The sequence below is a fragment of the Pogoniulus pusillus genome, chromosome 24 (assembly GCF_015220805.1).
Source record: "Pogoniulus pusillus isolate bPogPus1 chromosome 24, bPogPus1.pri, whole genome shotgun sequence".
Taxonomy (NCBI): Eukaryota; Metazoa; Chordata; class Aves; order Piciformes; family Lybiidae; genus Pogoniulus; species Pogoniulus pusillus.
The window spans coordinates 6,487,432-6,501,500 of NC_087287.1; the positions used below are offsets into that span (position 1 = coordinate 6,487,432).

Below are 14,069 nucleotides of genomic sequence, written 5' to 3' on the forward strand. Positions count from 1 at the left end.
TCTGCTGCTGCTTTGGGCAGCACAGGATTTCTTGGTGAGGGAAAGAAGAGCCAGTGGAAGGTGATAAAAATGCTGGCTGGTGCTGAACTCCCAGTCTGGGAGCTGGTTTGCTGCATGGAGGCTTTCAGCAGAGCTGGGGAGGGGGAGTGGAGGTCCAGCCACGTGTCCCCACCATGCAGGTGCCGCTCTCCTTGGCAGGGCAGGGTGCCCACCCTGCTTTCTTCACCCAGCCAACTCCAGGGTGCTGAGGATGGGTGCACTGTTCCCCTCCCACCCATCGAGTGATAAAGGCATTGGCTTGAGCTGGGGAGGTTAAGGCTGAGCTGCTGGCCAGCTGGAGAACACAAAGCTGGGACGCAAGGGGCCGTGGGCTCATGCAGGTTACCTGGGGAATGGGAGGCTGCAGCGCTGGGCTCCTGCTCCACGGATCCAAAGCTGGGCTCTACATCCTCGGCTGGGGCCTCTGTCCTGCAAGCAGCAGGGGAAAGAATGGGCAGGAATCGATCTGTGACTCAGGCCAAAAATATCACCTGCCTCTGCTCCTACAGGCTGGAGAAAGGGGGTGCTGGAGCTGCCGGGCACAGCAGCGGGCAGGCTCTGCCTGCCGGGGGAGCCCTGCCAAGAGCACGGAGGGTGGGAGGGAGGGGATGGGGAGCTGCAGCCTGCGAGGTGTAGTGAAATGCAAACCGTGACCAGAGGGGCTGTGCAAGGCACTGCAGTCCTCAGCTGTGACGCTGTGGAGAGTGCTTGGCTGGCAAAACCCTTCCGAGCACCTAAAGGCGGCGCCCAGCCAGCTGGGGTTTGCCCTCCCGGAGAGGTCTGGACTTAATAATGCTCCGGTGTCGTGCTGAGGAAGGCTGTGAGTGTGGCTTGAGGACAGGCAGGCTTTCTGGCTGCCTTTTGCCTCCAGCCACGACGCACGGCGGAGCCCTGGCAGTGTTAGCGAGGGGTGTGTGCCGCGCACGTCCAGCGCCGTGCCTGGGACTCCTCTGGTACCCCCTGAGTGCTGCTTTCAAGGAGCATCAGGTGGCAGGAGCTCCCCAGGCTCTAGCCCTGCAGCACAGCCAGCACCTGCTGGCGTGGAGGGGGGCAGCAGGGACGAGCTCCTGCCCTGCCCAGGCGCCAGAGCCTGCCGCTGCAAGCGCCAGGGGTGCCGCAAACAGGTTTTAAGCCATGACCGCGGAGCTTGGGCGGGCGGGGGGGGGGGGGGGGGGGGGGTCCGCATTTGTTCCTGAGATGCCTTTGCCTCAGATACCCCTCTTTAAGCTCTGCCTGCCTGGTGGGGTTGTAAATATAGAAGCATCAGCCTCGGAGGGCTTTTTTTCCCTCCATACATGTCCCTCCCATCTCAACATCATCCGTGCGCCTCCTCCAGCTGCTCCTATACATAGTATGACCTTTTTTTTTTCTCCTTCCCTTGCTTCCCCCTCCATCCCCCCCCTCTTCTCTCACCCTGTGCCTACTCCCTTCCCTGCCCACCGGGGGAGTCCGGGGCCAATGGGCTCCTCCAGAGGATCAAATGTCACTATAAGTTGAGAGCTGCATCACCTTAGGTCGCTCGCAGATCCCAGCCCGCCTGTGCCCTCCGTCAGGGAGCTCAGCGCTTCTCTCTGCTCCTCCTAGGTAAGCAGGAGCCCTGCCAGGGGATGCTGCCGGGGGCTGAAACCACAAGGGGGAGGTTTGAAAGTAGAAGCGTCAGGGGAGGGTTATGGTCTGCAGGATCTGAAGGAAAAGGCGTTTCTGCTTCTTGGCTGTGGACGGGCATCACACAAGGCTTGTGTCACCCGCAGAGATCTGGGTGGCTGAACTCGCCCGGATCAGTGGTGGTGGGAGTGAAAACCTTCCCAAACTGAAGATGTGGGACTTGGGAGAATGGCATCTCTTGGGGTAGTTTGGGATAACTTCGTCCAGCAGGGGGAAGGAAGCACTGCTCTTCCACGCCACCTGGAGAAAAGGACAGCTGAGGAGGAAGGGAGGAATGAAGGGCAGGGCCGTTGGGAGACTGCTGGCAGGTGAGGGGGGCTGTGGGGCTGGAGACCTGAGAAACACAAACGTGGTCGTGGAAAACTGTTCCTTCCCATGGAAAAGGAGAAAACTGGGAGAGAAACTGAACTCAGAGCAGTGCTGGGCTGCTCCTGCTATGCCTTTCTGGCCTGAGCACCTGCTTTAGGGACTCCTCTCTGTGTGGGAGGCTTCTCCCCCTCAGCCTGAAAAACTTCTGGTTGTTGGAGTAGGGAGGATCCTGCAAAGGCAGTGTCACCATCACTGGAGGCAATGATGGCAGCAGTTGGGATGGGAGCAGGGCTGAGGGGTGATTGCTGGGGCAAGCAGCCATCCCTCACGGATGCAAGAACAGGGGAAGACAGGAGACAGAAGCAAAACACAGTTGTTGTCTTCCAGTCCTCTCTCAGCATCGTTGTTCCTGCAGACCCCACTCAGCATCAGCTAGATCCCATCGCCCCAACCACAAGGCTGAAGGGCAAATTTTGGGGCAGGGGATGAAGATTTTGCTGTGTGTTGGTGGAGCTTGCAGCAGAACTTGAGTCCTGCTGCCCCTGTTTTGGCAGCAGCACTGGAGTGGGTGCTTCATTCTCTAGCCTGGGGGAGAGAAATGCTTTGTGATGGGAAGTCCTGAGCAGTTGAGAAACAAAGGATGGAGGCAGAGGGATGGAGGAAATAGATCTTAAAGTATATAGATGTACTTAGCTATAATGATATATTAGGATGTAAATAATCTTAAGTAATGTATATTAATCCATGTTGGATGAGGCTTTGAGCAGCCTGGTCTAGTAGGAAGTGTCCCTGCCTATGGCAGTGGGGTTGGAACTAGATGATCTTAAGCTCCCTTCCAACCCAAGCTATTCTGTGATGTGTAATCCAGATCTTTTTGACTCTCTAAGTACATAAAAAAATGTATGCAGTGGATTTGCAGCAGAAAGTGTGCCCAGGAGCTGCTTAGTAGGACCACCCCCCTAGTCTTTCCCTGACAGGTCCCATGGCCAATGTATGGCCACTTTTGTCCTCCCCTCTAGTCCATACAGCTCCTGCTATCTTGTCTCCCTTGTATGGGCTGGCTTGGGAGGGGAGGATTGATGGATGAGTTATTTCCAGGGATGGCCTGGAGGTGCAAAGCAGCCCTTCTGCCCCCCCCCTCCTGGGTGCATTCTCAGCTGCTAAGAGGCTTCTTGGGATGTGCTGGCTCTGCTCTTTCAGCCAAGGACAGGAGCATTTGGGGCCAGAAGGGACATGGCTGAGAGTCAGGGTGTTTGTCACAGAATAATTAAGGCTAGAAAAGACCTCTAAGATTATGGAGCCCAACCATCAACTCAACATTACTATGACCAGTAAACCATGTTCTGAAGTGACATCTTTTGTCCTTCCAGCCACGATCTGCTTAGCTTCCACTAATGCAGGAAACAACCTTTGCTTTCAGCTTCAAGGAGCAGAAGCAGGCAGGAAGTTTTTGGGCTGGCTTTTTTCCCATGTGTTTTGATTCCTTTCCAGCTGGTGGGCAGCATTCACTAATTGGTTTTATTACATCCTCAAACCTCAGCCAAGACCAGACCCCATTACAAACAAAGCTCAGTTATTGCCTTGAGGTGCTAACAGCCTTAATCTTGGGCTGCGTTTGCTGTGCGTTGTCTTTTCCACCAAAGGACAATCCTGAGCCAGTTGGAGACTTTCCATTGCCTTCAACAAACTTAGTCTTAACTGAAAAAAAACCCAACACCAACCACCAAAACCTAGCTCTTAGCAGATTGTTTGGTTTGTTGCCTTTTGGGTGTCAATAGGCTTCACTTTTGCTGGCTGCCACCATGGCAGCATTGGTTGCATGAGCAGTGGAAGAGCCTTTCTCGTCTTGGGTGGCTGTTGCTATGATGGTCAATATTTTGCCCCCTCACTTTGAGGGACCAGATGGCTTTTGAATGCCATGAGGTGGGCAGATGCCTTGTCCTCCTTGAGGCAAGACCTTTCTGGCTTTCTAGGCAGTGGGAGTTAGCTTCAGTGCCTGCTCCTCCTCATAAAGCAACCAAATTTGGCTCAGCATTTGGCCATCGCAGGGCTGAAACCTGCATCTCCCCCTGGAATTTTTTGTCCCCCTTGCCCTGCTCTGTGGGGTTTCTGTGCATGAATCACCTCTGCACAGAGTCTGCCAATGCACTGGTTAATAATCTGTCTTATCTAGGGCCCAGAACCACCCCTCTGGGGTTGGGGGTGCTGCAGTGCAAGGGGGGGATGCTTAGGCTCTGAGGGTAGGCAGATGCATGCTACCCAAAATCTCATTCTCAGCGCTTGGAGTAGCAAATGTAGAAGGGTGGAGAGAGCAGCCAATGTGACAACCCTCAGCAAGATGTCCTTAGAGCTAAATTGGAGACCAGATGAGCTCATTCCAGTAACTGTTAATGGAAAGCCTGATTGCAAAGGTTCCTGTTGACTTCGATAGCTGCGCTTCATTGCCTGCCCTACCCTGAGCAGACTTTTGCTCTCTGTGTGCACACAGAGAGCTCCCCAGCTGCTTTCTTCCCCAGCACTGGGCAGAATTACTCTTCTCACTGGAGTGGGAGAGAAGAGTTTAGCCCCAAACCCTTTGGAAATCCTCTTGTTTGTGATTTTTTTCTTCCCCTCCACCATGGAACTCTGGGGGTTATAAATCACAGGCAGAATCCATGGGAGGCTTGGCTGTTGCCCTGAGTTTTATAGCTTGTGCATTTTGGAAGAAGCCAACAGCTGGGCATCTGGCAGCTTCCTTCTACAGGCTTCTGCCAGGAGAAGCTCTGCTGCCCTGCTGCATAAACCAACATGCTGTCAAGCATTGTTACTAATAGCCTGAATCAATTTTGCAGGCTGAAATGGCACTGCAAACCTTTCTAGGCACTGTGCAGATAGCAAGTGGGAGTCTTTATCCTGAAGATTTCATGATCTAGATTAAAAAAGACCATGGGAGAGAGACCAGAGGTGGTGGTAGAATCCAAGTCAGTCATAGAAGCAGCAGCAGGAGTTGATGTAGCAGAAAAAGGCTTTTACAAAATGGAATTTCCTTCCAAGTTCACAGAATGGTCTGGGTTGGAAGGGACTTTTAAAGGTCATCTAGACCAACCCCACCCCGAAGAATGTCTTGACTAGATCAGGTTGCCCAGATGGCTTCTGCCTGGTGGGATTAGAACCCATAACCCCACCATGCAGGTGTACCTGAGGAGTGGAGTGGGCAAACGGAGCAGCCTGGAACCAAGAGATCACTGGACCCAAATCTTCTGCTCCCTAGCAGTTGATCACCCTCCCATCTAGCTGCTTGGATCAGGTCCTAACACAGCCATTGCTTCAGAACGAGGACTAGTGAGGAGCTAGGAGGACAAATGCTGGCTGTTTACTGCTGCTTAGACCATGGAGGGCTTAAATCCTGTTGGTGTTAACGTGTGGTGCTCAGGGTCATGGCTGGGGAAGGGAGAGAAGCCCTTATAGGGCAGGGTTAGAGCCTGTGGGATTACTCCTTCCTCAGAAATAGAAAGCTGCTGAGCTGCAGTTGTTCCTTTTGAACCAAAGTCAGCCCACCTGCTCCTTCAAGACTTCTCTCATGTATCAGCTGAGTAATGAAGTCATGGAAGTCATGGCTTGGCTTTCCCAGTGAGGAGGAGCTTGGTTTCTAATTTAAGACCCCCAGTGGATTTGGAGGGAAGTTTTCTAAGGGCCCTTGCACACCTCCTCCATGCAGCTGAGGCTTTTAGAGGAGCCATAGTGTTGTACTGCTGCTGTCACCAAACCAGGCACAGCATCTGCTGTTACCACCATGCTCTCTGAATAGCAGCACCACGGCTGAGGCTCTGGAACACACATTTAGGGTCCAGCAGAGTGGCCCTATCTGTCCCTTATCCTTCCCTGGCTGCAATTGAGGCTGTGAAGAAGCAGCACCATGATTGGGTTCATTCCTGCCCTGTGGTGTGAGGATGGGTTGCAATAAAGACAACAGGTTATGCTGTCTGGTGTCCAGTTCTAGGCTCCCCAGTTTGAGAGAGAGGAAGCTACTGAGGAGAGTCCAGTGGAAGATACAAAGATGCTGAGAGATCTGGAGCAGCTCTGTGAGGAGCAAAGACTGAGAGCTCTGGGGATGTTGAGCCTGGAGAAGAGCAGCCCCAGAAGGGATTTGATCAATGCTCAGCAAGACCTAAAGGGTGGGGGCCAAGAGGCTGGGGCCAGACTCTTGTCAGTGGTGCCCAGAGACAAGACAAGGGGCACAAACTGGAAGCCAGGAGGTTCCACCTGACCAGGAGGAGAAAATTCTTTGGAGTGAGGTTGCTGGAAGCCTGGAGCAGGCTGCCCAGAGAGGTTGTGGAGTCTCCTTCTCTGGGGAGATTCCAAACTACTCCTGGGCAGGCTGCTGTGGGTGCCCCTGCTTTAGCAGAGGAGTTGGACTGGATGATGTCCAGAGGTCCCTTCCAACCCCCAGCAAGCTGTGAGGCTGCAGTACTGCTGTGAATTGCCTAAGCAGGCACTTGGCCAGTTTTCATCTTGAGGCAATCAACAGCTGATTGTTCCTTGGCTCTCCAGCTGCAGAAAGCAGACACACTTCTGGGTGCTGACACACAGGCAGTTATCTCCGGGGTTATCTCTGGGTGTGGTGTAGTTTCAGTTATTTTTTTAGCTCTGCCTGATGCTGTGGAGCTGGCAGCTCCCCACTTGGGGTAGTGTACAAGTCAGAGAAGCTTCTCTGATCTTGCTGGAGTGATGGAAATACCAAATGGGAGCAAGAGGATGCTCTGACTCATGCCTGTCTCCCTGAGCTCTGGGGTGGGGGGGTTGCAGTGCAGCTTAAAGCCAGGTCCATGTTTCTACCCCTGGGCCTGCGTGTGGGAAGCAGCTGAGTCACTGGAGCATGTGTTTCCAGGGGAATGCTTCCTCTTCCTCTTCTCTTCTCCTCTCACCTGCACTGCTCCCAAACTGGCAGTGCTGGTGAGGGGACAGACTTGCTGCCTTTGCCTCATGTCAACCCCTCTGCTCCTGCCTTGGTGTTTTAAAGAGGCCTCTCACTAATAACACTTCTTTTCCCCCCTGTTCTTTCCATTTCTTCCTCAGAAACTCCTCGCCAACATGTCTGACACCGAGGAAGTGTAAGTAGAGAGGAAGCCACCTGCGTGTTCATCGGCTCAGCTTGGCTCCACACATCAGAGCAAGGGCATCTCCACGGGGACCAGGGCTGGGTACTGCTCTCTGCACAGCCCAAAGTCATCCCCCACCGAGGCAGTGAGGAAGGGCTTTGAGTGTCAAAGGGTCCATCAAAGTTCACCTGACACCAGCATAGGGTATCCTCCAAACCCCTCCACCTAGCTCAGCTTGTCCTGGCCTCAGTGGCCATGCCAGGACAGAGGAGGAGGAATAAAGCACAGGGTGGAGTGGAAGAGCCATGGGGGAGGTTCAGTGTGTTGGTAACACCGGAGGCATCATGGGCAGTGGTCACTTAGCTCCCTCCTCTGTTAGGTAGTTTCAGCTCAGCCTGTGCCATTAAAAAAAAGGAGCAGGCTGGGCAAGATTTAACAAGGAGCTTTAACAAGGATATCAATCATGGATGCTTTCCAAAGGTGATTTTGGCCTCCTTTTTTAAGGCAATCCCTAGCTAACAAGTCCCTTGTTTAGTGTCTGGCCCTGGGGTTGCTCCTGGGTTTGGGTTTCATGCAAAGTGATGGCAGAGCAGAAGAAGCTGGCAAAAGGGAGCAAGGAACTAGAACGGACTGTGATGTAGCAACTGCCATGGGATAAGCACCTGGTTTGTGCCACATCTTTATCACACAGCTCTATGGTTCAAGAAGCCTGTGGCTCATCAGCCTGCAGTGAGCCATCAGCTGGAGGTCAGCTTGCCCAGCACACCAGGGCTGAGCTCCACCTTCATCAGCTGTGAGAGCATCATGTTGCAGTCCTGTGGTGGTGGGATTATTCCTGGGTACAGACCCTTCAGAATCAAAACCAACCAACCAGCTGCTTTATTACTCTTAAAACCAAATGGCTCCAGGAAGAGCTGTGTGAGGGTGGGAGAAGAGCAGAAGCCACAGACTAGATGTCAAATAACAGTGTGTTGGATTGCTTCAGAGTGTGGTTGAGAGCTTGGCAATAATATGAGGTGAGAGAAATATTCATCTAATCTCAATAACCTTTTATTTTTTCCTCTCTCACAGGGATCAAGGAGAGGGTAAGTCTTAAATCTGTCTCCCAACTGCTGCCAGCCCAGCCTGCAGCACTCACTGGCCACATCTATCTTCCCCTCCCTGCCCATTGCTGAGGCTCTAGCGCCAAGTGGCAGCCCAGCACGCTTGGACAAACCTGAGGTGTCTTTTCTGCACCTCTGACTGTCACCAGCTCCTGGTGGCGGTGATGCTACATCACTTGTAGCACTTGGGCTGCCTCTGAGCTTGCGGGCAGCTCTTCGGGTCCCAGCGCTACGTTGATGCTCCTGTTGCAGGACGCTGCCAGTTTTTGTATGGCCACTGCCACCTGCTGGCAATGTATTTCGAGGCTTTTGCCTGTGTCATTCCCTTTTTAAAACGCAAAGCCTTACAAGCAATGTAGATACAAATACACCTTTAGTTTACCCTCTTCCCCCCCCTCCCTTACACTTTGGAGTCCTTTCTGCCACCTCCTTCCTTCTACCACACCTGCACACCCCAGGTCCTGTCCCCCAAGAAAAAGAGCAATGCAGTATCATAGAGTCATAGAATGGTAGGGGTTGGAAAGGACCTCTGGAGCTGATTTAGTCTGCCCCCATCAAAAATAAAAGGTGGTTGGAAGGGACCTCTGGAGATCATCTAAGTCCACCTCCCACTGCCAAATCAGATTCCCCTAGGGCAGACCACACAGGAACACATCCAGGTGAGTTTGGGATGTCTATAGACAAAGGCTCCACAACCTGACCCTCCCCTGTTGGCACCTTTTACTTCTCAGAGTCATTTCAGAATCATGGAATGGGTTTAGGTTGGAAGAGACCTCCAAAGGTCATCTAGTCCATCCCCCCACCCTGCAGCATGCAGGGACACCCTCTGCTAGAGCAGGTTGCTCAGAGCCTCACCTTGAAGATCTCCAGGGATGGGGTCTCGACTACCTCTTTATTTGCTCTTTTACTTGTGGACATGGCCTCTCTGAGACCACCTTGCCCAGCAACCCTGTGAACACAAAGGGCTCTGCTGTGTGTAATGTGCTACCAATGCATCATGGCTGATGGTTGATTTATTTGCCTTTTTTTCCCCCCCTATTCCCATGTAGAGGAATACGAAGAAGAAGGTAACAAAACCAACCTGGAACATCGTTTTTCTCTTTCTTTGATTCTTGGTCCTGCTTTCCCCTTGTCTGTAGTTCACCCTTCTCTTTGGTGCTGGCTGCTAAAGGTGATCTGAAACACTTGATCAGGAAATCAGTTGGAAACCCTAAAACCAGTCAAGTGTGGGTCAGGAAGTGCAGAGCCTTCCTCATCTGCTGTTTGAGCTGCAGGGGAATGGTTGGCAAGCTGGGAGTGAATGAGCCCTGCCCATCAGCTCGCAGTGGTTGAGAGCAGGGACTGGGGCAGAGGCCACACAACTTATGGTGGCTGAAACCAGCTCTTTGGTGATGCCCATGGACTGAGTTTAAACTTTGAAACTGAGAAGAGGAGCAGGATGCCCAACTGCTGAGGAAAAGGAGGGGTAGGGATCCAACTGGTGTGGATGAAGTGTTTTAATGCACCTTTAGCTGGCAAAAGGTGATTTGACAAGCTGTGAGACAGAGCTCTGGTCTGGCAAGGTGGAGCATGGAAAGCCCTTCTCACCCAGGTTAGAGTCACAGGCTGGGTTCAGCACTAACTGCTGTGCTGAGAGCGATGCCCAAAGCACAGGCTGGGCATTGCTGCTCTGTTCCCAGTGCTCTGATGTCTCTAACCAGGCCCTCAGTACAGTTGGTATGGGGATAGCAGCTCCTAAAAGCATTTCTTCTACACTGTGAGCTGAGGCTGGAGGGGGGACAGCCACACTGTCCTTTGGTCCCTTCCTGGTCCCTTCCCCTTCACTGCAAGACAGAGCTTGCTTTTGCAGTAATGTATGACCACAGAATGTCAGACTGCTCTGGGATGGCAGAGACCTCCAAAGATCATCCAGTCCAACTCCCCTGCACTCAGCAGGGGCATTTGCAACTAGAGCAGGTTGCTCAGAGACCCAAACAACCTGAGCTGCAGAGGTTGCAGGGATGGGGCATCTCCCACCTCTCTGGGCAACCTGGGACAGGGTCTCACCACTCCCAGTGTCAAACATTTCTCCCTTCTCTCCATTCTGAATCTCCCTATTTTAGTTTCAAACCATCACTCCTTGTCCTGGCACAACAGGCCCTGCTCCCTGCTAAAATTCTTCCCCCAAGCTTTCTGATCAGTCCCTTTAAGCACTGAAAGGCAACCAGAAGGTCTCTTTGGAGCCTTCTATTCTTCAGGCTGGACATCCCCAACTCTCTCAGCCTGGCCTCCCAGCAGAGGGCTTCCAGCCTTAGAACCGTTTCTAACGGAGTCGTTTCAGCTCCTGTGGGCAGCAGGGAGAGGAAGACTCTGGCCATGTATTGCTGCCTTTTGACACATCAGCTCCAGGTTAGCTGCTGGTTGTCATCCTTCATTTCCTCAAGTTGTGAGGGGCAGAGAGAAGGGCCAAACCTCCTAGGTTCTGCCCTTAGTGTCCAAGACCTCTTGTAAAGGCTCCAGGGCAAAAGTGTTCCCTGGGAAATGGAATATTTGTCTGTGAAGGGTATGACAGCAGCTCTGAGACAGAGACTTGGGCTGAGTAGAAACACCCATCCTGAAGATTTTACGTGCAACTGTGTGGAGATCTGTCTGTGGCCACAGGCAACCCAAAGTTGCTCCAAGCAGCTGCGATGGGAACAGAGGGGACACTGTAGTTGTGCTGAGAGTAGCTGCTGCCCTGAGGTACATCAGCCTTATGTCTCCAGTTCTCCCAGCACTGCTTCTGAGAAGGTCAAGAGCTCAAAACTATGAAAGCAGAGACCCCAAAGAGGCCACAGATCTGCTTTCAGCCGTCATTGACTCTCTAGTCCTGCCGGGAAGGGCAAAGCCATGGAGGTGAAGGTGCTCCTCATGCTCCATCCTTCGTGCCTTGTCAAATGTCCAAAGAGCAAGCAAAGGGTGATGCTCCTACAGACAAACCTTCCTTGAAGGAGAAGCATTTCCTGCCCTTCTCCTTCCTGCCCTCCCTAACTGCCTACTTCTGGGTTTCAAGAATGAATGATTAATATCCAATGACAGGCAGCCAACCTTCCTGTTGCTGTATCTATTAATCTGCATGCCTGTCTCCTCTGAGGTCTTTCATCTCCTTGCTCTCCACTTCCATCTGTGTTCTCTGCCCCAAAATCATCCACTTCCTTTCCACGTAACTTCTCTCCATCACTTTCTAACCCAAGGTTTCCATTTCCCCAGGCCTTAGCTCACCCCAATACCAGTACCTAACATGTTTTCTGTTCTCCTTTCCCTGCTTGCTGTCGCTTCTTGGCCCATGACACTTGCCACCTGAAGCTCAGGAAGAAGGTATGTGCCATGGCTTCTGCTTTTTGGGTTTGCCTCTCCCAGCGTGGAGGAAGAAACCCAGAGCGAAGGGTTGATACCTTGGGTGTAAGATTTGCTTCTGAGCTGCAGATATCAATGCAGTGATGGATGTTGGTGTCCCTTATTGAGCTGGTGGGAAACTTGGCCTGGCTTCTTGTTTAAAATGAGCCCCCTAAAATTATATATATATAAAATAAACACAATCCATGCATATAGAAAGTGTGGATAGTATATACTAGGTATAGATTTTATGTGTGTATATATCTATCTATATATACTGGATAATATGCACTATACATATAACATATGTGTATGTAACATGGTCTGCTGTTTCAAAATACATAAAAAATGAATATATACATAAAAATATACACAATCCATGCATATAGATATTTTTAAAAGTGTGGATACTATACACTAGATATATAATTTTATATATATATACACACTGGATAATATACACATAATATATATATATATACAGACATGGTCTGTTGTTTCAAAATACATCAAAATTTATATATATATATAAAAAATTAACACAATCCATGCATATAGATATTAAAAAAGGTGGATAATATACACTATGTATTATCCAGTGTGTATATATGTACACTGCATACATATTTTTTATATAGATATGCACATATATGGTTTCTTGTTTCAAAATACATCATATATATATAAAATATATATTAATTTAATATTTTTATATATATAAAAACACAATTCATGCATATATATATTAAAAAGTGTAGATGGTGTACACTATGTATATAGTTTTTATATATATACACACTGGATAATATACACTATCATATATATATACATACATGGTTTGTTGCTTCAAAAGACATTAAAAATGAATATATATATATATAAATAAATAGAATCCATGCATATATGTATATATATCTTCTAAAAGTGTGGATAGTGTACACTATGTATCTAGTTTATATATGTATACACACTGGATAATATACACTATAATATATATATGCATACATGGTTTGTTGCTTCAAAAGACATTAAAAATGAATATATATATATATAAAAATAAATAGAATCCATGTATATATATATCTTTTAAAAGTGTGGATAGTGTACACTATGTATCTAGTTTATATATACATACACACTGGATAATATACACTATAATACATATATACATACATGATTTGTTGCTTCAAAAGACATTAAAAATGAATATATATATATATATATATGCAATCTATGCATATATATATATATGAAGTGTGGATAGTTTACACTATGTATCTAGTTTATATATATATATACACACTGGATAATATACACTGTAATATATATATATATATATACATGGTTTGTTGCTTCAAAAGACATTAAAAATGAATATATATAAATAAATAGACTCCATGCATATATGTATATATATCTTTTAAAAGTGTGGATAGTGTACTTTATGTATCTAGTTTATATATATATACACACTGGATAATATACACATAATATATATATATATACAGACATGGTCTGTTGTTTCAAAATACATCAAAATTTATATATATATATAAAAAATTAACACAATCCATGCATATAGATATTAAAAAAGGTGGATAATATACACTATGTATTATCCAGTGTGTATATATGTACACTGCATACATATTTTTTATATAGATATGCACATATATGGTTTCTTGTTTCAAAATACATCATATATATATAAAATATATATTAATTTAATATTTTTATATATATAAAAACACAATTCATGCATATATATATTAAAAAGTGTAGATGGTGTACACTATGTATATAGTTTTTATATATATACACACTGGATAATATACACTATCATATATATATACATACATGGTTTGTTGCTTCAAAAGACATTAAAAATGAATATATATATATATAAATAAATAGAATCCATGCATATATGTATATATATCTTCTAAAAGTGTGGATAGTGTACACTATGTATCTAGTTTATATATGTATACACACTGGATAATATACACTATAATATATATATGCATACATGGTTTGTTGCTTCAAAAGACATTAAAAATGAATATATATATATATAAAAATAAATAGAATCCATGTATATATATATCTTTTAAAAGTGTGGATAGTGTACACTATGTATCTAGTTTATATATACATACACACTGGATAATATACACTATAATACATATATACATACATGATTTGTTGCTTCAAAAGACATTAAAAATGAATATATATATATATATATATGCAATCTATGCATATATATATATATGAAGTGTGGATAGTTTACACTATGTATCTAGTTTATATATATATATACACACTGGATAATATACACTGTAATATATATATATATATATACATGGTTTGTTGCTTCAAAAGACATTAAAAATGAATATATATAAATAAATAGACTCCATGCATATATGTATATATATCTTTTAAAAGTGTGGATAGTGTACTTTATGTATCTAGTTTATATATATATACACACTGGATAATATACACTATAATATAT

General features: G+C 47.3%; 1 long non-coding RNA gene across 1 annotated transcript; it reads left to right on the plus strand.

Moving 5' to 3' along the window:
* The first annotated feature begins 1,339 nt into the window (after window positions 1–1,339).
* LOC135186387 (uncharacterized) lies at window positions 1,340–8,174 on the plus strand. The gene is made up of 3 exons (XR_010306832.1): window positions 1,340–1,623; window positions 7,069–7,103; window positions 8,163–8,174. It is a non-coding gene; the product is annotated as an uncharacterized LOC135186387 (long non-coding RNA).
* The last annotated feature ends 5,895 nt before the right edge of the window (window positions 8,175–14,069 follow it).